Raw genomic sequence first — 22,787 nt, forward strand, 5'->3', positions numbered from 1 at the left:
TGCTCCTTTACCCACGCAGGCAGGCGTCCACGTGCAGCCACACACAGAGACACACACCCCAGACATGCAGGGCTGTTTGAAACTGAAAACCCTCCAAGTTATCTCCTAAGAGTAACAGAATTTAGTTGCATTTTATGTGTTAAATTTTAAAAAGAGGACATTTTGGAAAATGAAAGTCTCAAACATATTCTATATGAAAAGTCAAGGGAAATAAAGCCAGCTCAAAAAAAAAAAAAGATGATAAAATTTGAGCATTAAGCTTGCTTGATTATACAATTCTGTAAAATTGTATATTTGTGGGAAGTTAGATGTATGGTGGATTTTATTTTATTTTTTTTTTTTTTTTTTGGTTTTTCGAGACAGGGTTTCTCTGTGTAGCTTTGCGCCTTTTCCTGGAACACACTTGGTAGCCCAGGCTGGCCTCGAACTCACAGAGATCCGCCTGGCTCTGCCTCCCGAGTGCTGGGATTAAAGGCGTGCGCCACCACCGCCCGGCGGATTTTATTTTTAACATAACGATGACAATTAGAAGTTACTGTACTATATATCCCCCAAAGTTCACTTTCTAGGGAACGCTTACATTTTGTGAACAATACCAGGAATGCATTCTCTTAAGCCCAGCCGAACCCGTCACCCAGGCTTTGCTGCCATCCTGAGAAGGTGAGTAGATAGTGTTTGCAGTTGGAAACAGTCATTCTGTAGACCCACAACACATCAGACCCAGATGAGAAACAAGACACGAGGGAAATAACATCATTGCTACTGTGAGTCTTTCAGGCTTCCTTTAATCAGAGGAGAGAACAACAGCGATTTTTTTAAAAAGCTAATACTTGATTCCATTTATTTTTAATATAAAAATGTTATTTTTTTCAGTCTACCACTCCAAAATTTCTCTGACCTTGATATCCATTTCATCATCTATGTTTTGAGGGCAACAATTTCCAGAGGTCATTCACATTTGCCAATAGTCTAACATTTTCAACTGCTTTAGCAGAAGTTTGACATTCAATGTAAAAGATTACTAAACTAATATGATGGCGTGTACACTTACTTCCAAGTGTCTGTAGCTAGCTATACATATTTGCTATGACTGAACAGTTAAATTATAGGTGAATTTTAACTGTTTGCCTTAATTCATCACTTTTTGATGAGGCTTCCCAACCACAGAAGGGACTTGGATGTAATGTGCATTGACCAACATGCTCACAAGGTAAAAGAATGAATGAGTCAATCACTTCAAGTTTTCTACCTTTTCATTTTTTACTCTAAAAGAATAACAATAATCATTGAAAGCAACCTCTTTTTACATGACATTTACTCATCCATGCCATTGAAAACTGACCAGACCAAGTCCAAAAAACTTTCTTTAAATTTAACAAAATTCAGTGTCTTTTATCATGTGAAGAACCTCTGCAACACTCAGCCTGTGCATCTCAGGAATTATTATGGCCTTCTGCATGTGGCTATTTGGACATGGTCCTAGCTTGGGCATGGGCTTAACAGTTGTATGACTTTGCAGATTTCTAAGATCCCCTAAGCCTCACTGCCATGAGCTGTTATTTAAATATTTTATCTTCTTCATCTGTAAACTTTGGTGAGGCACATATCACCAGCATTGTTGTGAGAACAAAGGATACAGGATGACTGCCTGGGCTGCTGTCATCCATGGGACTGGATTGGATCTTTTCCCTCCTTTCCCAGATCAATAGCCATGTTCTGTCTGCTTCTTCTTACATCCTTTTAGGATCCCCAGTAACACATCTTGCACAGAGTAGGCCATAGTGAAGCTCTTAAGTAGAGCTCTATATACTTCACAAGTTGTCTAGCCAGATACTGGTAACGCAAAGGAAGAAATGGGAAAAATGATGAGGGGTAACTGGGGAGGGTAAAAGAGGTCAGTACTGAAGGAGAGGGAGGGACAGAGAAAAATAACATTAAACACGTTTGAAAAAGCTATTAGGAATCACATTACTTTTGGTTTACCCCAAATTACATACAATATATACATATATGTGTGTGCATATGTACATATATATACATACACACAATTTAAATGAAGCTAAAACAATTGGGATTATCCCCTCAAGAGCCATAGAATATTTAATAAAAATTCCAGTAGCAGGCATGAGAAACCCTCTTTCAAGTTGTTGTGCAGGGAAGTTCAAAAGACTGTCCCCAGAAATACAGGTTTTGCCGTCCACCTTGGTTCCTCCCAGAGATTGAAGACAAGTTTCTCTTCCTTAAGACACCATGTATTCAGACACAGGACTTAGACAATCTAAGCTGGATCTGACCTGAAAGCCTACTCCCTAAGGATTATCTTTCCTAGAACCAGAAGATTCTATGTAAGCTACCAAGAGAGGGAAGCAATCAATGGTCCTAGCTAGCTGTGAAACTCAAGACCCTCAACAACAACCAACATGGCAAGATACCCTCAACGGGCAGTAGTGTCACTCATATGTTGGTGGTAACCAACAGCTATCTAATGGATTTAAGGTTTGCTCAGCATGGGGGAACCTAAGCACCTAACGAGTCCTTGTGAGGGCAGGGATCTCAGAGAAGAACTTGTTACCACACTTCTCTAAACCAGCGTAATTCCTAACTGCTTTCTAAATGCTCCTATTCCAGCTTCCCCTTTGGCTCTCCCTAACACTGTATTCTAATTCCTCTTCCTTGGGAGACGCTCTGCTCCCCACTAGTCTCTTACTATGCACCTAAACTCTCTGGTTATTTGGATTGTAGCACACATATCAAAGGCTTAAAAGCTACCATCCACATACAAAAGAAAAAATATAATATTTGTCTTTTGTGTGTGAGATGATCATTTCTAGCTCCATCCACTTACCTGTGAATGTAATAATGTCATTTTTCTTAACAGCTGAATGATTTTTTCCACTGTGTAAATGTACCATTCTTCAGTTGATAGACATCTAAACTGTTTCCAGTTTCTGGCTATTATGAATAGAGCAGCAATGAACATGGATGAGTAAGTGTCTCTGCAGTTGGATGTACAAACCATTGAGTATATGCTCAAGAGTGGTTTGGCTGAATCATGAAATGAATCTATTCTCCATTTCCTGAGGAACCAACACACTGATTTCCACAGAGCCTACACTAGTTTGCTTTCCCACCAATGAAAAAGTGTTCCTCTTTCCCTACATCCTCACTGCCATGAGCTGTTATTTAAATATTTTATTGATCTTGGCCATTCTGACTGGTGCAAGACTAAATCTCAAAGTAATTTAAAGTGGAGGATTAAATGAGGTTGGGATAAGAAAGCAAGGTACAGGAGAGAATATGGGGAGGAACAACCAAAGGCCTTTCAAAAGACCATATGGAAACCTATTACTATAGAACCATCCTAAAATATGTACACATATGAGGTGAATCTAAATTGAGTCACCGTGTAATAGGGTAGAGACAATGCCCCAACTAGCCATCTTATGCCACCAAGTAAAACCTCTAGTTCCAGGAATGGGTTATATCTTGTTGATTCACTGGAAAAAAAGAGTACCATGGGAAACCCCAAGCACTGCAAAGTATTGCCAAGGGTATTGGTTACTCTTCATAACCTGATGGTAAGGTTCTCACAGAAGAGAACCCATACTTATGTTCTTGGACATGGAGAAATTGAGCTGCTTTACCCCTACTGACCAGTGTTCATGGTGCTGGAAAGTGCTCTGCGTGTTACCAGAGGAGAAAGATAATCATCAGTATCACCCAGATACAAACCCTGTAACCTACAACATTGACCTGCCTGCAAGATATACTGGTACAATAGTGGTACCAAGTGTTAAGGGAGTAACCAGCCACTTTTGATTAGATTTAAGGTCATGAGATAGAATCCAAACCTGACATTGCTAAAGTGGACAAGAACCTAAAACTACCTAGTGGGGGGAAAACCTAATACTATTACTCTGCTAAATGGAGGCAGCAATGAAGTGACTCCTAATGACATTGCTAGATCCACAGATCAGTGCCTCACTCAGCCCTCATCGGAGACTCTTTTAACTCATCTACCACAACTGGATAATGTGCAGAGAGTGAGAGACTTTGGAGCACTCAGTCCTAAATGGGACGATATCTTCAATGATCAAGGATCTATGCAGAAGAAAGAAGAGACAAAAAGATTCTAAGAGACAAAGATAATGAATGACTCCAAGAAAACAGTATCTTCTAGACACAACAGGACCGATGAACATATGAACTCAGAGAGACTGTGACAGTACACCGGAGACCTATACAGGTTCAAGCTGATGGATCCCAGCACTGAGAAGAAGTGGACACAATGTCCAACCCCTAGCCAAGAAGCTATTAGCAATTGGTGCATACAGGGAAAGGGAAAATAGGGTTTTTCTTTTTCCTTTTTTTTTTTCCTTTAGTTTTTCAAAACAGGGTTTCTCTGTGTAGCTGTCCAGGAACTGGTAATATAGACTAGACTGGCCTTGAACTCACAGAGATTCGTCTGCCTCTGCCTCCCAAGTGCTGAGATTAAAGTGTACCGGCACCACCCAGCTAAAAATAGGGTTTTTCAAAGGGAGTGTCATAGGCTTTATCAGCCACATTCCAGGGCAGGTCCTATACCCAGGAAGATTTGGCCAACATAAACAAATTTCATATGTGTGGTTTTTTTGTCTGTTTGTTTTAAGTGGGTTTTGATTTTTGTTTTGTGTTTTTTTTTGTTCTATTTTGTTTTGTTTTGATGGTTGTTTTTTTTATCTTATTGCTTCTTGTTTATTCTTGTGTTTTTACTTTTTTGAGAGAGAGAGAAAGAACATAAAATTGGGTCAATAGGGAAATAGAAGGATCTGGAAGGAGTTAGGGGAGGGGGAAACATGATCAAAATATATTGTAAAAAATATTAAATAAGGATGGGCAATGGTGGTGCACGTCTTTAATCCCAGCACTCAGGAGGTAAAGGCAGGTGAATCTCTGTGAGTTCGAGGCCAGCCTGGTCTACAGAGCAAGTTCCAGGATAGGCTCCAAAACTACACAAAGAAACCCTGTTAAAAAAAAAGTTAAATTAAATTAAATATTTCCTAAATTAGGCAGGAAATACAATAAAATAAAATACTCATCCTTATACCACAGATAAGTATAGCTCCTGACCCTCACCAGAGAAGTTTCTCTTTGGAACAGAGACCATTACAGTCAATTACAACCAGTCAAAATGCAAAAAACAGTGGAATATGTGGTGCGCCACCCCAGTGGATACACCTGTAACACAACTCCTGCCCCTAAGACTCAGGAATACTACAGAACATGGCAGGGCAGGGTGGGGGTGGGGGGGTGGGGGGGGTGGGGGGTGGGGAAGAACTCTTAAGAGCCAGAACACCAAAATATCTTCTGTGAGACTGTGTCACAAGAAATGACAGAGGAGTTTCACCCATGGTATGTCAACAATATGGCTTCCCAATCATGACCTTAATAAGGACAACATCAATAGGTCTGCTAAAGTGGGAGGGGAAAGCTCACAGGATCCCACCCCGAAACAAAGAACTATAAGCAACCAAGACATTCTGGGAATTAGAGAAGAAGTCTCCCCACTTGGTGGAGCCCTCTAATTGCCTCTTCAGTACCAAGTGGTCAGCTTTGAAATCATGTACATGGCCTCAACAAGTTTATACATGTATTTGTGTATATCTATATAAATATTACATAGCAATGTAGAGGAGAGGAGGAGACCAGAAGTATGGGAAGGAGTGCCGTGTCAGGGCCAGAAGAATATTGGAAGAATTGGAGGAAGGAAAGAGAATGGAGAAAAAAATAAGTGTTAATTAAAAATTATTGAATGACTTTTTCTTCAGTGTAGAAGGAACATAATTTTATTTGAAAATACACACATGCATGTTTCAGAACATAAATAAATATGCTACTTTTATTTTTACCAAATTATATTCCTTTTTTTAAAGTGCTGGGGGTTGAGTCAAGGTGCTTGTGTATGCTTGGAAGTGTGCTACCGCAGGCCTACATCCACAGCTCATCAAATTGTGTTTATCCATTCATCTAGAAATACTTCCAAAGGTGACTATGGGCTGGGTATTCCTCTGAGTACTGGAAATTTACAAAGGAACAAGTATGAAAACCTCATGTCCTAATGGGTGTACCTTCCATTTAGAAAAAGAAGAACAGATGGAAGTCTTTTGTGGACAATGGGTATAACTTACAACTTCTTTTCCGAATTGGTCATAACTCAGCTTAAACTGTTATATGTAACTGAAGTCTCATCTTCTATTATCCTCTGCCCATAGAAATTCTAGAAAAATTTAATGCTGGAAAAACTTTGTCTCAATCCTTCAGATATAATTTTCAAAAAAAAGCACTTGATATTAGCCTAGTTTTTATTTGGTTTTCTGAACAATTTGAAATTGAAGGTTAAAATTTTTTCTCAAATGAAAAGTATATTATTTTGACAATTATATCTACCTAGTCGGTTGTCTGTCATTGAGCCCTTTCATTTGCATTGGTTTTGTAGGCCAGAAAAAAAAGTGGGGAGACTCTCCTTCTCCTCATCAGTTCTCTGGTCAGACCTGGATCTCTCATGTGGTTACATCAGACACAGATTAGGTTGTACTCATTGAGACTCTCCTGGGCCAGACACATAAGATGGTCACTCAAGTGCAGTGGTTCTTATCCTTCCTAATGCTGCAATGTTTTAATACAGTTCCCCCTGTTGTGGTGACCCCCAACCATACAATTATTTTTTAAAGGTTTATTTATTTATTATGCATACAGTGTTCTGCCTTCATGTATGCCTGCAGGCCAGAAGAGGGCACCAAGATCTCATTACAGATGGTTCTGAGCCACCATGTGGTTGCTGGGAATTGAACTCAGGACCTCTGGAAGAGCAGCCAGTGCTCTTAACCTCTGAGCCATCTCTCCAGTCCCATAGAATTATTTTTGTTGCTTCTTCATAACTGTAATTTTGCTACTGTTATGAATTGTAATATAAATATTTGTGTTTTCTAATGGTCTTAAATGACCCCGGTGAAAGGGTCATTCAACCCTTAAAAGGGTCACGACCCACAGGTTGAGAACCACTGTTCTAGTGGCTGGCACTTGATGCTGGCATGACAACCAGAGCAGCTAAGTATGGCCTCCTGACCAGAGCCCAGCTTCATCACACTATGCACGTACTCGTTAGCATCTGGACTTCTTGTGGGGCAGATCACAAGTACAATGGATGGCTTAGAGTCCACACAATACAAATCCTGTGGTGTCATATTCTTACTGAACAAGTTTCCAAGCATAGTACAAATCAGAAGAGGGTATAAAATGGCAAGTTCTTGATGAAATGATTACAAAGTATTTGTGAACATACTTTAGAACTTCCACAGTATCTGCCAGTAGTACACAGATTATTTGGATGATTTTGGATTAATCTGTTCTGAGATGGTGGTGTTGGTGTCCTGGAACTTCAGAACTACTAAATTCTTTACTATGTGGGTGAGCCTGAGACCCATAAGTTCACATGCACTGGTATCTACCTTTATCTCTATTGAAGAATCTATTGGTAATCCAAAACACAATGCTGTCTACCATATGAGCTGGAGATAAAGTTCCCTTCCCTAAGGAAAGTTATGCAAAAATGCAGTTACAGATGATCATTCATCCATTCACTCAATAAATGTTTGGTTATCTCCCAGGCAGTATTCTAGACGCTGGGAATGAGAGAGTGAATGCTAGTGTTTCTGTTTTAGAAAATGAAACAAAGTCGTGCTAGAAACCCCATCCAACTACTGAGGGATCTGGATGCAGAGATCCATGGCTAGGCCCCGGGTAGATCTCTGGGAGTCCAATTAGCGAGAATGAGGAGGGTTTATATGAGCGAGAATTGTTGAGACCAAGGTTGAATAAAGCACAGGGACAAATAGCCAAACGAATGGAAACACATGAACTATGAACCAATGGCTGAGGGGTCACCAACTGGATCAGGCCCTCTGAGTGGGTGAGACAGTTGATTGGCTTGATCTGTTTGGGAGGCATCCAGGCAGTGGGACCTGGTCCTGTGCTCATTACACGAGTTGGCTGTTTGAAACCTGGAGCCTATGCAGGATCGCTTGGCTCCGCCTGGGAGGAGGGGACTGGATCTACCTGGACTGAGTCTACCAGGTTGATCTCAGTCCACGGGGAAGGCTTTGCCCTGGATGAGGTGGGAATGGGGGGTGGGCTGGGGGGAAGGTGAGGGGGTGGGAGGGGGGAGAACAAGGGAATCTGTGGCTGATATGTAGAACTGAATTGTATTGCAAAATAAAAATAAAAAAAATTAAATAAAAAAAAGAAAAAGAAAATGAGACAAAGAAACAGTGACCAGATATAAAAGGAAAATACAGAAATATCCATGGGCAATCAATGCAACAGATCACCAAAAGAGTATTGGTGTTAGAGGTTAATGATCTTATGTAGTGCGGCAGGCTGAAGACAGATTTGAAAGAGGCAGCAATTATTTGGGAAAAGGCACAGAGGACAGAAATGCAAAGCTCTGGAAACAGCAAAATGTTCATTCATTCTCAAAAAAGCAAGATCATATTTTTGCTGCTAAAGCAAACAAAAGAAGAGTAAAAAAAAAAAAAAAAAAAAACAAGGTAGGGGAGACTGGGCCTGGTAGCACACATCCAGAGAGTAAGGAGGAGGGTTGGGAATTCTAGTCCAGCCTACATTAGCAAGACCCTGTTTCAAAAAAAACAACCATGGCAACAAAAATTCATCAGCCACAAAGAGAGGTGGGGGCCAGTGGGATGGCTCAGAGGGTAAAATCACTTGCCTCGTAAGTCTGATAATCCAAGTTCAATCCCCAGAACCCACAATAGAAAGAGATAATGAAGCTTGATTCTGACCCCTACACATATCCTGTGAATGTTTGCACACACACACACACACACACACACACATAGGAGAAGGCAAAAACCAGACTATTTACAGTCTTCTAAACAGTTACATGAATTTATAGTTTTACTCTGCACGAGAAGTGAATGTCTTAGGAAGATTTGAACAAAAGCATAACATTTATAAGTCAAATTTAAAAACATCATCTTGGCTTTTAAATGAAAATCTTGAAATGAAAATGCACAGTATCCTACATTTTATAATATATACAGCACTAATTAAGATTACAACACTAGAATATTACGCATATCAAGTAAACAAATTAAATTAGTGATTCGGACAAAGAGTAACAGTGGAGAGATAGGACATGAATAGGAGGGTGTTTTAGTGACAGAAAACCAGTAGGATTTACTAATGAGTTGTACAGTTATGGGATAGGAAGGAAGGAAAGGAGACATGGACACTAGAAAAGCATGTAGTTTGAGCAACTCGGAGTGTGAGTGCTGTGGAGATGGTGCTTAAGTGGGGAAGTCAGTTCTACTACCATAGTAAACGTGGTCCAGTTCAATAGTTGTTATCTTTCTCTGTAGTTCAGTTAAATAGAAGCCACGGCCAACTGGGAGTTTTCAGGTGATTCATCAAGCAGGCTCATGCTTTATGTGGAAAATGATATAATCACTTAAGAGGGGCAGCCTGATTCTAACCTTTACCCCTTTCCACAATTAGACACAGATAAGGAAATAAGTCCCTATCCCCATAAAGGAAGAAGACAAAATAAAACCCACTGATGGGTATTGACTCATTCTTTGAATTGGTGACTTCACTGCCCTATTACAAAATTACATCTGTATCCAGTATTGTCTTTCCCTAAAAGTACTTCCTAATGAGTGTTCTCAAAGCCTTTACTTATTATTTCTCCAATTCAGTTAGTTGGAGGCAATCATGGTGGTGTGTGGACTATTTCTTTTCCTAATTTTCAAATGAAGCCTCTTTCAATTAGTTCTGTTACCTGTCACAAATGATATACCTCAACAGAAACAAAGTAGGAATTGTGGGTTTGCTTATTTACATATTTGTAAATGTAGCTTTCTATCATGGGAAACACTAACCTCAAGACCAGTGCTTCGAACATTTTCAGTTCATACACACAGATACTAGAGCTTTTGCTCATACTCCTTTTCTAGATTCAGTGATGCTAATTAAACCAGATTATTTAATGTCTATTACCTGCGTGCCCAACATGCTGAAATACAAGGCTAAAAGCCCCATTATGCTGGAACTGCAGCTTTGGTGTTGTGCTGCAGCCAACACTTACAAAGAGTGTCAGAGAATTCAAGAGAAGGGAATTGCCAAAGAGATCAGCCTCCTGTCTGCCTTCCAGGCAGTGAATAAGGTGCAGATTGAAGGTGGTATTTGAAAGCTTTATAGCTAAATATAAAAAGGCTTTAAAGAACTTCTGTTGCTACTGTGTATTCTCCCCATTTCCCTCTGTGCCTGGGGAGATTTCCAGGTCATGGGTTGCCAGACCCTAGGGCTGGGGGAAAGGGAGGTGAACACGGAAAAATCAAGGTTATCAATAGCATCTAACACTAGAAAGAGAGATGGAAATCCTGAGAGTTCTGGGTACTTAGCTACTGAGTGACAGACTAGGGTAGGTGGCTCCACTCCCACAACACAGAGAATACGAAGAAAACTTCCAACCATATTAATGTGAAGGCAATGAATTCACAGTAGTGGGATTAAGTCATCTAATGTTAGGTTATTGGTGTGTATGTGCCTGTCTAATCATTTATAAGTTCTGAACTTGAAAAACGTATTTGACATTTCACTGATCTGAGTTCCAAAGGATTATACTGATAAAAGCTAAGGCACATGTATGTACACTTAGCTGAACACAAAACACAATCTGTGGTTCATTTCTCTTTAATCACGCCATGACTTTGCCCAGAAAATGCTACAGCATTATAATAAAAGCCACAAGATGTCACTGTTACAGATTATATTCAAGTGTATGCTAATCTGAATGCACATAAACTTTTTATTACAAAAGCTGAAGAAATTCTGGGTTATAATTTTTACTACCAAGGAAATACTACAATTAGAGTTTCTTGAAGAGATTCAGTCCACTCCTACTATTCTTCACACCTCTATGATCCCTCTGGTTGTTTTTACTGTGGCTTTCAATTTAAACAGGGAAGAGGAAAACATTTCCACCAAGAAGATGTACCACAAATGGGTTGTTTTCAGAAATCTTCTCTTGAATGGCTTTGTATACAAGTAAGGTAACTTCATGTTTCCTTGGAAAGGTTGAAAGGTGCATGGATGTGAAGGTAGACTCAGAGTGCCCCAGTCCAGACCTTTGACTTCACCAGGAGGGTGGGTAGGCATGGGGACACTGCTACCTTCAGCTCTTCCTCACTGATAGTTGGAATAACAAATGACTCAATACAATATACGCAGTGTTTTATCAATCTTCTAAATTGTTCATAGAGACTATAAATTCCTTCAAGTGGTTGTCCTATGTAGGCAAGATTTCTATCTAATTCTAAGTGAAACAAAGGATTTAATAAGTTTCTGCTCAAGGAGGACTCACCAGAAATGTTTGGTCCACAGTAGGGCTGGCACATCTGGCCCTTCACACCCCTTGCCATCCACAACCAGAGGACCATCTAACCTAGGACTACGATTCATGCAGAGCCCCAGGGCTCTGAAATAGGACAGAGTGAAATGGCTTCACAGGACATTGTAGTACCATTTTAAATAGCTGGTTTTTTTTAAAGTTCAATTTATTTATGTTATGTTTTCATAGATCAGCAAAATCTCTACACAAAAGAAAAGAAAAAAATTCATGGAAGTTTTGAGAAGTGAAAAATATCCCTTTCTGCCATGGGAACAAGTAGGAACAGCCATAAAACCTGTCTGGTGGTGTGTGTGTGCTATTGTGGAATGTTGTTCAGCATGCAGAAAGCTTGGCCTGCTGCTGTCAGCCCAGGGCAAGGGATGAATTATCCAGGTAAAACTAGGTCTCTTCAAAAAGGTTGAAAAATGTTTTCCAAAGAGATATCTAATTTGGGCAAAGCTGTTCTGTGAACTGAGAAAGTAGCCTAGAATTACAAGCATAATCTTTGTAAACTTTAGCATCAATAAAAACAAAAAACAACAACAAAACCCAACAGTGAAGGGTTGAGAAGTGGTCATCTTAGGATGGTCACTGTGGTGGGTCACGTAAAAATGCTCATTCTCACTGCTTGCATTTGAAGAAGTGAGCAGTGAAGAGGGAGAAGACTGTCACACAGGCTACCCATCTGCTGCGACTCTTCCGAGCCTTCCAGTTCCAAGCTGATTGTGTGTGGATCTCCCAAACAGTGTGGACCAGCTAACTTTATGTCACCCTGACACAGCTAGTGTCATCAGAGAGAAGGGAGCCTCATTTGAGAAAATTCCTGTATACGATTAGGCCATAGGCAAGCCGGTAGATTATTTCTTAATTAGTGATTGACAGGTAAAGGCACAGCCCTTTGTGGTGGTGTCACTCTTGATCTGGAGGTCCTGGGTTCTATAAGAAAGCAGGCTGAGCAAGCCATGAAGAACAAGTCAGTAAGCAGCATCCCTCCATGGCCTCTGCAACAGCTCCTGTTCCCAGGTTCCTGTCTTGTTTGAGTTCCTGTCCTGACTTCCTTTGATGATGAACAGCAATGTGGAAGTGTAAGTCAAATAAATCCTTTCCTCACCAGTTTGCTTTTGGTCATGGTGTTTTATCACAGCAATAGAAGTTCTAACTAAGGCACAGTGATTACCAAAAAAAAAAAAAAAAAAAAGAATTCAGTAATCAGGAACTGGACTCCATTCAAGAATATTTGAGATCAAAGATGCATTAATACAACATAACACAAAATTCTATCAACTTAGAACAATAATGTGTGTGGGTGTTTTTCCTGAATAGATGTCTGTGTGCCCTTAGTGCAGAAGTCAGAAGAGGGCATCAGATCCTCTGGAATTGGTGTTATCGGTTATTAACCACTATGTGGGTACTTGGAACCAAACCTGAGTCCACTGGAAGAGCAGCCAGTGCTCTTTGACTGCTAAGGCATCTCTCCAGCCCTCACATTCTATTAACTTTATTGGCTTATGTGGAAATGCTGTGGGATGTTCTGTATGGTAAATGTGTTGCTCTGATTAGTTAGTAAATAAAACACTGATTGGCCAGTACTGAGTCAGGCAGAAGGAAGTATAGGCGGGACAAGGAGGAGAATAAAGCTGGGAAGTGGAAGGCTGAGTCAGAGACACTGCCAGCCGCCATGATGACAAACAGCATGTGAAGATGCCGGTAAGCCACGAGCCATGTGGAAAGGTATAGATTTATAGAAATGGATTAATTTAAGCTGTAAGAACAGTTAGCAAGAAGCCTGCCATGGCCAAACAGTTTGTAAACAATATAAGTCTCTGTGTTTACTTGGTTGGGTCTGAGCGGCTGTGGGACTGGCAGGTGAGAGAGATTTGTCCTGACTGTGGGCCAGGCAGGAAAACTCTAGCTACATGGAAAGGTTTGATGTCTATTTCTTTGTCTGGTTTGTCTGTCTGTCTGTTTGTTTGTTTGGACTCCATAGTCTTCCCACTGAGGGTGGGAGAAGTGAGAGGATCTTTGTGCTCATTCTGATCCATGCTCCTGTCTCAGCATCCTTTCTGTTGTTATGTTCATGACCTGCTCTCCGTGACCTGATCTCACAGATATGGCTGTGTTAGGAAAATCCAACAGATTAGAACCTTACACGCTGAGAGATGAATATGAAACACTTCCCAGATTAACATCTGCAGAGACTCAGAAACATCTAATAGTCAACTGCTTTCCATTTTTGTCTATCCAAGAAAGAGTGGAAATGGAGCTTAAAATTCCAGTCACTAGCTGCTGAGGCAAGGAAGTGTACTGTGTGCCTCCTCATGAATCCTGCCTCTTTTCTCTTCTGTGTCTTCCTGGTGTCTTTGCTGTGGTGCCCATCATCCTCTAAGCTACCATATAGCTCCAGTCACCTCAGAGACATGGAGAACCTCTCCACCTGAAGATCCTGCTTATTGCAACCATTCATGTTCCAGGGCCAGGGTGAGACCCAGGGCCTACTCATACCAGGGACGGCTTATACACTTGAATCATATGGATGTGTCAGTTTTATGTATATATGTACGCAAACCAAGAAGAATAAAGACAAGGAAAAATCTTTCAAAGGTTTCACCCAGATGTGAGAATGAATATTGATACTATTCTGGACATATTTTTAGATATTTCAGAAATGTCTGCTGCTGCAAATTATTTTTATTATTGGAATCTAGGTTTCCCCACATGATTCTATTTGTAATGAAATGACAACAGTATTTCATTATGTATATAATATAATAACAGTATGTAGGTATTTCCTCTGTGTTATTGTTATTATTCCTTCCCTCTTAGAAGCAAGAAGGAGGGACGAAGACTCAGGAAGTTAATAAACCTTAGCAGGCTCCAAAAGCTTAGAAAGTTTCAAGTTCCCCAGGTCCCTCCCTAGCATGACAAAAGCAGTGAAGGATGTTGGGAAGGGAATGCTCCTAGAGCTGCCTGGAAACACAGCACCAAGCTCCATCAACGCAGCTTCTCGGACCCCAGGTCGGGTGGACTTCAGTGATGCAGACGCCATGCTCCTGCAGTCACACTCACCTACACTCTTGTAGGTAACCCTAGTGAACTCAACATCTCATCCAGAACATGAGCTGACTCTTGTAGACTGTCATCAGTGTCCTATCTGTGGTGAAGAGGCATTTGCTTATATCTTGCCAGGAACAGTCACACAACGAAGTGTAAGACTCAGAAATTTTTAATTAATGTTCTTTATTTTCCCAGGGTTCATGGTTACATCACTAACAATGTTTAAATACACTAGGGATGACAGTACCTCTTGCCTAAGCTGCTTATTGCGAGTGTCTAGTTTCCTGTTTTAATAATTCACTCTTAGCAACAATTTGTATCTGTCCTATGGGAGATTAGTTTTCTTACCTAGTTGCTTAATTTTTGTTTCTAGATAGATTTAAACAAAACAATGTTAGAAATTTCAAAATTCTGACCAGGCCTCTATAACATGTCAAGAGGAAGACTGCTGTTGCTTTTGTTGTTGGGGCTTTGGCACTGGTTCGGTGCAGGGGAGATTTGGTGATTCTCAGTGGGAGGGGGTGGTTTATTGATCTTGACCAACTCTAATTCCTCACAGCACATTAGATCCATGGCTGGATCGTTCAAATATTAAAATAGTCAAGGCTAGAATAATCACACAAGCAATATTAAACTGCACAAAACAAGATAGTCTTCAAAGTATAAATTGTCGAAACTCAATTTTGAGACCACACCACACAGCTATGCTAAGCCAGTCACCACTGGTCATCAAGGACCACTAAACACTTGAAGTACATACACATCATAGCCCATCTCAGATGTGATGAACATGGCAAAAACATGTCAGTGAATGTTTATGTTAAAAATTCACATGAACAGGTATTGCAGTTTATTGGTGAAATTATTAAGGCCACTCCACGTAGATAAAAGGAGATTTATTTAATGGCGTAACTTACAAATTAAGGGATAGGTAGGTCGCGGAGTCTGGGGAAGGTGTATCGCAGTCCAGCGGTGTTCTCTGGAGCTCTGCTTGGTACACCTCTCCAGTCCAGGGTCCCGCAACAGAGAGAGAGCCCGCCGATCCAGATCTCAGGTCCCCAGGCGCCTCCTTTCGCCCCGCCTTGTAGGCGTGACAGTTGCTGAAGTCTCAATGGGGGTTGGAACTTCCAGATCAAAGCTGGAATGGCTACCCACTACATCTCCCCCTTTTGTCTAAATAAGAAAGTTCTAACCTAATACAAGACTATATACAAAGGAATGATTATCAAATATAGTCCAGGAATAATGAGGGATAATGACCTAGATAAGATGGAACTACAACCAATGCAAACAATATCAAGCAAGAAACACATACTATAATCCAGAGAAGTATAGAGCATAGGTAAATGGCATGTTACAAAGATCATTCCAAAAGGTGTCCTATCCTAAAGAACCTGAATCTAATACTTAATATGTTCTATCTACTAGGTTGTAACTATAACTGCTAGTCTTCAATCCCATCAAAGACCTGAGAAGGAATATAATGGTACCTGAGAAATGGTAGATGGATGCAAGCAACTTTCGGGAATCTTGCGAGAGTAGACGGAGACAGCTGGCAGCCTGGACAGTCACCTAATGTTTCTCAGCATTGTTGGTGCATTCAAATTGGCTACAGGCCTAAAGTATCTGACAGACCATTTTCAGAAGCAGGAATTCTGAAAGACCATCTTACCCTGTCTTGGCAGAGTACAGTGGTTGCTTTCCTTGTGTCCCGCTTGTCCAGAAAGGACAGCATTGCATTAGTACTGTCAGCCGTCGAGGCAAGGGCAGTTCTTTGCCCAGTAGGCCATTTTGTGCCAAGAAGACAAACTTCCAAATGGAAATGTCTTAGAAGGCCAACATTCTCTCGGGATCAAATTGGTGCAGCCAGGAGCAATTATGTCTCACATCAACAGAATTCTAAGTTATTTAAATGCCATATTCTCTAGGTCTATGAAGTGTTTGAAGATTACCTGTCCATCTGACCTATGTATCTGTAAATCTGGATAACCTAACTAACGTAACTATAGAGATGACAAGCATAGGTGACTATAAATCTATAAGTCTTATCTACCGAAATAACCTAAGGACTAAGGCTTCACGTAAACAAGGTAAACAGTCTATAAGCAAGTGTATGGTAAAGAACGATGACTTCAAAATTGTGACAATACACAAGATGTTATAACAGAGGTAGGAGTATATAGTGCAATATGCAATATGACAATAATCTTAAATATATATCGATATTTATAACAGAGGTAGGAGTATGTAGTGTGATATACAATATGACAATAATCTTAAATACATATCAATATACCGAATATCCTAAACAGAAGTAGAACCTACATAAAGTATGACAGATATAAATTTACATTTGTATCAATATACAAGTATTTCAAATAAGAGTAGAAATATATGTACATTATAACAAATATAGTTCTGTATTTGTATCAATATACAAATTATCTTAGACAGGAATATAAAAATAGTTTACATTTGTATCAACATATAAGAATCCATAACAGTGCAAATTACAGTGCAAATTATTTAAGGCTGCTATTTTACTAAATTTGTTTACTAGTATACATAATAATCTACCATAATACCTTATACCTATCCATTCCATTTCTTCTTTTCATTTTTTTTTTTTTTAGAATACTGAGTTTAATATTTCCTTCCACCCCCAACCCTATAACCATCATCCATAACCCTGAGAATTATGAAACCTAAGGGAGAAGGGGCGTCGTTTTCTTAGAATTACTTCCTGCTGTTTAGGGGGTGATGTTATCTCTGCTGGGTACTGTGAGAAAGCTCAGATAGTTAAATCTCAGTTAGACTAACTGTAGGTTCTGCAGCAAGTCTTAGAGTAATGGGTAAGATTGTCTGAAATTCTGGTAAGAAGTGTAGTATGATGATGATTACCATGGCATCATTCTGGATTGGGTAGAGTTGTTGTTGGGGCCCCGTCTTCCTTCTGGAGACTTCTAAGATTGCTATTAGAAAAACTTATTTGTTATCAAAATGGAAGGTTTGGATTTAAAGAGGACATAGCATGTAAGAAAGGATTCTGAGAAATCAAGAGTAAGCATGGAGAGAGTTAGAATCTAGAAGACAATGGTCCTTTTTTATTGGTTTCCTTCTGTCCCACACCAGAGGGCTCTTCAGATATGGGACTGAAGAATCTCTCAAACTTCCTTTTAGCAATATGCTTGGGTTTAGAGAAGGAGTGAGCCAATTCCATCTCCAAAGTCAGCTTGGCTTATAATTGAATTGGAACCACAACTTTTCTAGATTGATAGAGAGATAGATATTAGACAGTGAGATTTTACCGTGTGTAGATTGGTACCAATAGATTCTTTCTTTCTGCTGTAAACATCCGGATATCCAAGGCCTTATGACTTCTGTAAGATGGGTATTTCCATCATCCTGGAAAGACAAAAACAGAACCCTACCCCAACCTTTGATTGTTAAATTTTTCTTACAACTTGTAGAGATGTCACATTGGTGGATGATCTTTTACTTCTCCTCATCAAGGGTTTTTTTTTTGTTCGAATCGAATTTTTATTAATTTTGTTGGTATCCATAGCTTTTCTTCTCCTGCAGAAACAAAGGCAAAACCCCTTCCCCAACGTAGAACATATCCAGGTTTCCATTCTGAGGTCAGCACATCCTTGAAATAAACTGGTTGGTTTAGCTCAGGAGTTTTGTCTGTCGTCCAATGTCTCTCTGCAGCTGTTGTTCCTTTCTCATCAGCATTGAGAAAATTCAAGGTTAATAAAGCACTATGCAATATATTTCTAGGAGTCATTGTTACCCGTTGCTGTTTATTTAGCATATCTTTTAAAGTTCGATTGGATCTTTCTATGACTGCTTGGCCTGTGGGATTGTGTGGTATACCTGTAACATGCTTTATATTGTAATAAGCAAAGAATTGTCTCATTTTATTGGAGACATATGCTGGGGCATTGTCTGTCTTAATTTGTACAGGTATTCCCATGATGGCCATAACTTCTAATAGGTGTGTAATCACAGAATCAGCCTTTTCAGAACTCATAGGAGTTGCCCACTGAAATCCTGAATAGGTGTCAATGGTATGATGTACATACTTTAATCTTCCAAATTCTGCAAAATGAAACACATCCATCTGCCAAATTTCATTTCTTTGTATACCTTTTGGATTGCTCCCTGCAGGTAATGGAAGTTGGTTATAGATGGAACAAGTAGGACATTTTTTCACAATATCCTTAGCCTGTTGCCAAGTGATGGAGAAATCCTTCTTCAAACCTTTGCTATTTACATGGCATTTCTTATGAAATTCTGAAGCTTCTAGCACATTACCTATTAGTAACTGATCAATCTCATCATTACCTTGTGCTAGAGGTCCTGGCAGACCTGTATGGGATCTGATATGTGTTATATATATAGGATGTTCCCTTTTTCTGATGATTTCCTGCAATTGTATGAATAATGAAGTTAATTCTGTATTATCAGGAATAAATTCAGCAGTTTCAATATGTAAAACAACTCTCTCTGCATATTGAGAGTCAGTGACTATATTGAGGGGTTCTGTGAAGTCCATCAGTACCATAAGAATGGCATACAGTTCTGCCTTTTGTACAGAGCTGTATGGACTTTGTACCACTTTACTTAAGTCTCCTGATTTATATCCTGCTTTCCCTGATTTATTTGCATCAGTATAGAATGTGAGGACTCCAGAAATTGGCTTTTGTCGTACAATGTGAGGAAGGACCCATTCAGTCTTCTTTATGAATTCTATTCTCTTGCTTTTGGGATAGTGGTTGTTAATCTCTCCCAAAAAGTTACTGCAGGCTCTCTGCCAGTATTCATTATCTTTCCATAGTGATGAAATTTCTTCATTAGTTAAAGGTACTACAATTTCTGCTGGGTCCATTCCTGTCAACTGGCGAAGTCTTAGTTTACCTTTTTGAATCAAATCAGAGATCTTTTCTATATAAGTCTTTAATTTCTTATTTGGTTTACGTGGTAGGAATATCCATTCCAATATAATATCTTCCCTCTGCATCAAAATACCTGTTGGGGAATGTCTGGAGGGGAATATGACAAGAATGCATTTAAGTTCTGGATCCACACAATCCACATGTGCTTCTCGAATTGTCTTTTCTACTAGAGCCAATTCCTTCTCAGCTTCGGCTGATAATTCTCTTGGACTATTTAATTCTTTGTCCCCTTCTAGGGTATTAGCCAAATTTTGTAGTCCATCTTTGGGTATTCCCATGATGCCCAGTAAGTTGGAAATGCTTCCTAATAACTTTTGAAAATCATTAAGAGTCTTCAACCGATCTCTCCTTAGCTGTACCTTTTGGGGTCTAATTTTTTGTAGCTCTATCTTATATCCTAAGTAGTTAATAGAATCTCCTCTTTGTATTTTTTCAGGAGCAATTTGCAGTCCCCAGCGAGGCAAAACTTTTTTTACTTCTTCAAACATGCTTTCTAATGTATCTAACTTTGGATCAGCTAATAGGATATCATCCATATAGTGATAAATTATGGATTGTGGAAACTTTACACGAATTATCTCCAATGGTTTCTGCACAAAGTATTGGCACAAGGTAGGGCTGTTTAACATTCCCTGTGGGAGGACCTTCCATTGATATCTCTTGACTGGCTGAGAATTGTTATAATTAGGTACTGTGAAGGCAAATTTTTCTCTATCATTTTCTTGTAAGGGTATGGTAAAGAAACAGTCTTTTAAGTCAATAACTATTATAGGCCATTCTTTAGGTAGCAGAGAGGACAAGGGCATCCCAGTCTGTAGGGAGCCCATTGGCTGAATTACTTTATTAATAGCTCTCAGATCTGTCAGCATTCTCCAATTACCAGACTTTTTTTTAATAACAAATACAGGAGAATTCCAAGGGCTGGTAGATTCTTCAATGTGTTGAGCATTTAACTGCTCTTGAACCAGCTGTTCTAAAGCTTGTAGCTTGTCTTTTGTCAAAGGCCATTGTCCAACCCAGACAGGTTTATTAGTTAGCCATTTTAAAGGTAAGGCAGTTGGTACTTCTGAGGGTTCAATAGCAGTTGTGCTCTGTTTGTGAACAGCCTGAATGGTTGGTGCCTGATTTTTATAGCATGTGATGATATTATTCCTAGAAACATGCATTTGTCTGTATTCTTTTTCTGAAAGTGTAGGAATTTTAATCTGGGTATTCCACTGTTGTAACAGATCTCGGCCCCAAAGATTTACTGCTACATTTGCTACATATGGCTTCAGCCTTCCTCTCTGTCCTTCTGGCCCTATGCATTCAACCCATCTCGAACTCTGTTTTATCTGAGATAGGGTGCCAATCCCTAAAAGTTGGACATCTACCTCTTGAAGAGGCCAATTTGGATGCCATGATTTTGGTGTAATTATAGTCACATCTGCACCTGTGTCTACCAGTCCCTCCATAACCAGGCCATTAATTCGAATTCTAAGCTTTGGTCTTTGATCATTTATGGAAGTCTGCCAAAATATTTGTTTTATAGTGTTCTTTGTAAACTGTGATCCATCCATCAGAGCTGTTTTATCATCCATTGCAGTATCGGTTTTTACATTAAGCATTGGTTTATTCAGTTGTCTTGGAGAGGAATTTCTTCCACAGTGGCTGGGAATGTTCGTACTACATTGGATTTGGGGGCCTGCAAGAGGCCCCCTGAGGCGTTTCCCGCCAGTAAAGGGTTACCTCGTATATCTATTTTTGATCTGCACTCACTGGTCCAATGTCGGCCTTTGCCACACCTTCTACATAATCCGGGAGGTGGTTGGGGTCTCCTGTTTAGGCTATTCCTAAAAGGAATATTACTCCTAGGAGTACCCCATGTACAGTTTTTACTTATATGACCTGGTGTACCACATGTAAAACATTTGGTAACACGGGGCCTTCTTTCACCTCTGGGATTTGTCTCTCCTATCCAAGCCTCATTACTGTAGTTACGAGACTCAACACCATTAGTATACTGAATCCATTCTTCCAAAGGAGCTGATCTGATCTTTAATGGTGTAAGTATTCTTCTGCATTCTGCATTAGCATTGTCGAATGCCAAGGACTCAGTTAATACTTTTCTTAATTCTTTATCTGATACAGCTCTTGTTATAGCTGTGTTCAGTCTTTGTAAAAAATCAGTGAAGGGTTCGTGTGGTCCCTGAAATATCTTTGTGTATACCTCAGTTGGTTTTCCAGGTTCTGGAATTTTTTCCCAAGCGTTTAGAGCTGCTGTACGGCATAGGGATATTGTATGCTCATCATAAATGGCTTGTACATTCCTGTCAGCAAAACATCCCTCACCAAGTATTTCATCTTGGGAGATCACGAAACCTCTGAGTTTACCTTGTTGTTCTAAAATTTTTGCCTCTTCTCTCAACCAGCTTTTCCACTGTAGTTGCTGGCTATATTCTAGAACAGCTGAAATTAACTGATGCCAGTCATCTGGGATGATTCTATGTGAGGTAGACCACGAATTTAACATCTGTTTTACGTACGTGGAGTGTATCCCATATGTAACTACTGCTTCCTTTATATTTTTAAAGTCCCTTGTTGAAATTGGTTGTAATGTATATGTAGTATATGGCTCGGGGTGTGTGTCATCCGCTGGCTTCTCATGGATGATAACAGGATAAGCCATTGTGTGAGAGCCATTTGGAGATGTTACAACCTCTATGGTCTTGCCCTTCTGCTTATTAGGTCCCTTGTCATGTTTACTGAGAGTTTCTTCTAAGGCCTGCAAACGAGCACCTAGGGTCTGTTCTATGGAGTGAGCCTCCTCTCTGGCAAGGGACTCCAGATTCCTCATGGAATCATAGAAGTTTTTATGTTCCTCAGAAACACATGATTCCATGGACCTTATCTTATCAATTAATGATAATCTTTCTTCCTTATATAGTGTCTGGAGAGTTAGTGTTCTGTCCATTAAATATTCACATTTATTATCAATAAGATCAATTTTTGGTACAAGCCTGTTTTGTAAATCCTGATCAGCAGATTCCAGAGAAAGAATCTTTCTCTCTAAGGTCTCATTGCTATCCCTTAAAGCAGATTCCAGAGATAGAATCTTTTTCTGTAAGCCTTCATTGCTCTCGCTTAAAGCCTGTATCAGTCCCAATAATGACTCATCTTTGTTCTTGTTATTAAACCAGTGTTTGAACACTGTGTGGATTATTACAATGAATGCCAACATGGTACAGGCCAGATATGCCTTAGGAAGGTCGTATATTTCCAGTAAGATGTCATTCATCATACAAGCAAAAAGGTTTTCGAATTCTTGTAAGGTAATGTTGTCAGCCATA

This window comes from Peromyscus californicus, unplaced genomic scaffold, assembly GCF_007827085.1.
Source record: "Peromyscus californicus insignis strain IS unplaced genomic scaffold, ASM782708v3 Scaffold_6__1_contigs__length_162567912, whole genome shotgun sequence".
NCBI classification, from domain to species: Eukaryota; Metazoa; Chordata; class Mammalia; order Rodentia; family Cricetidae; genus Peromyscus; species Peromyscus californicus.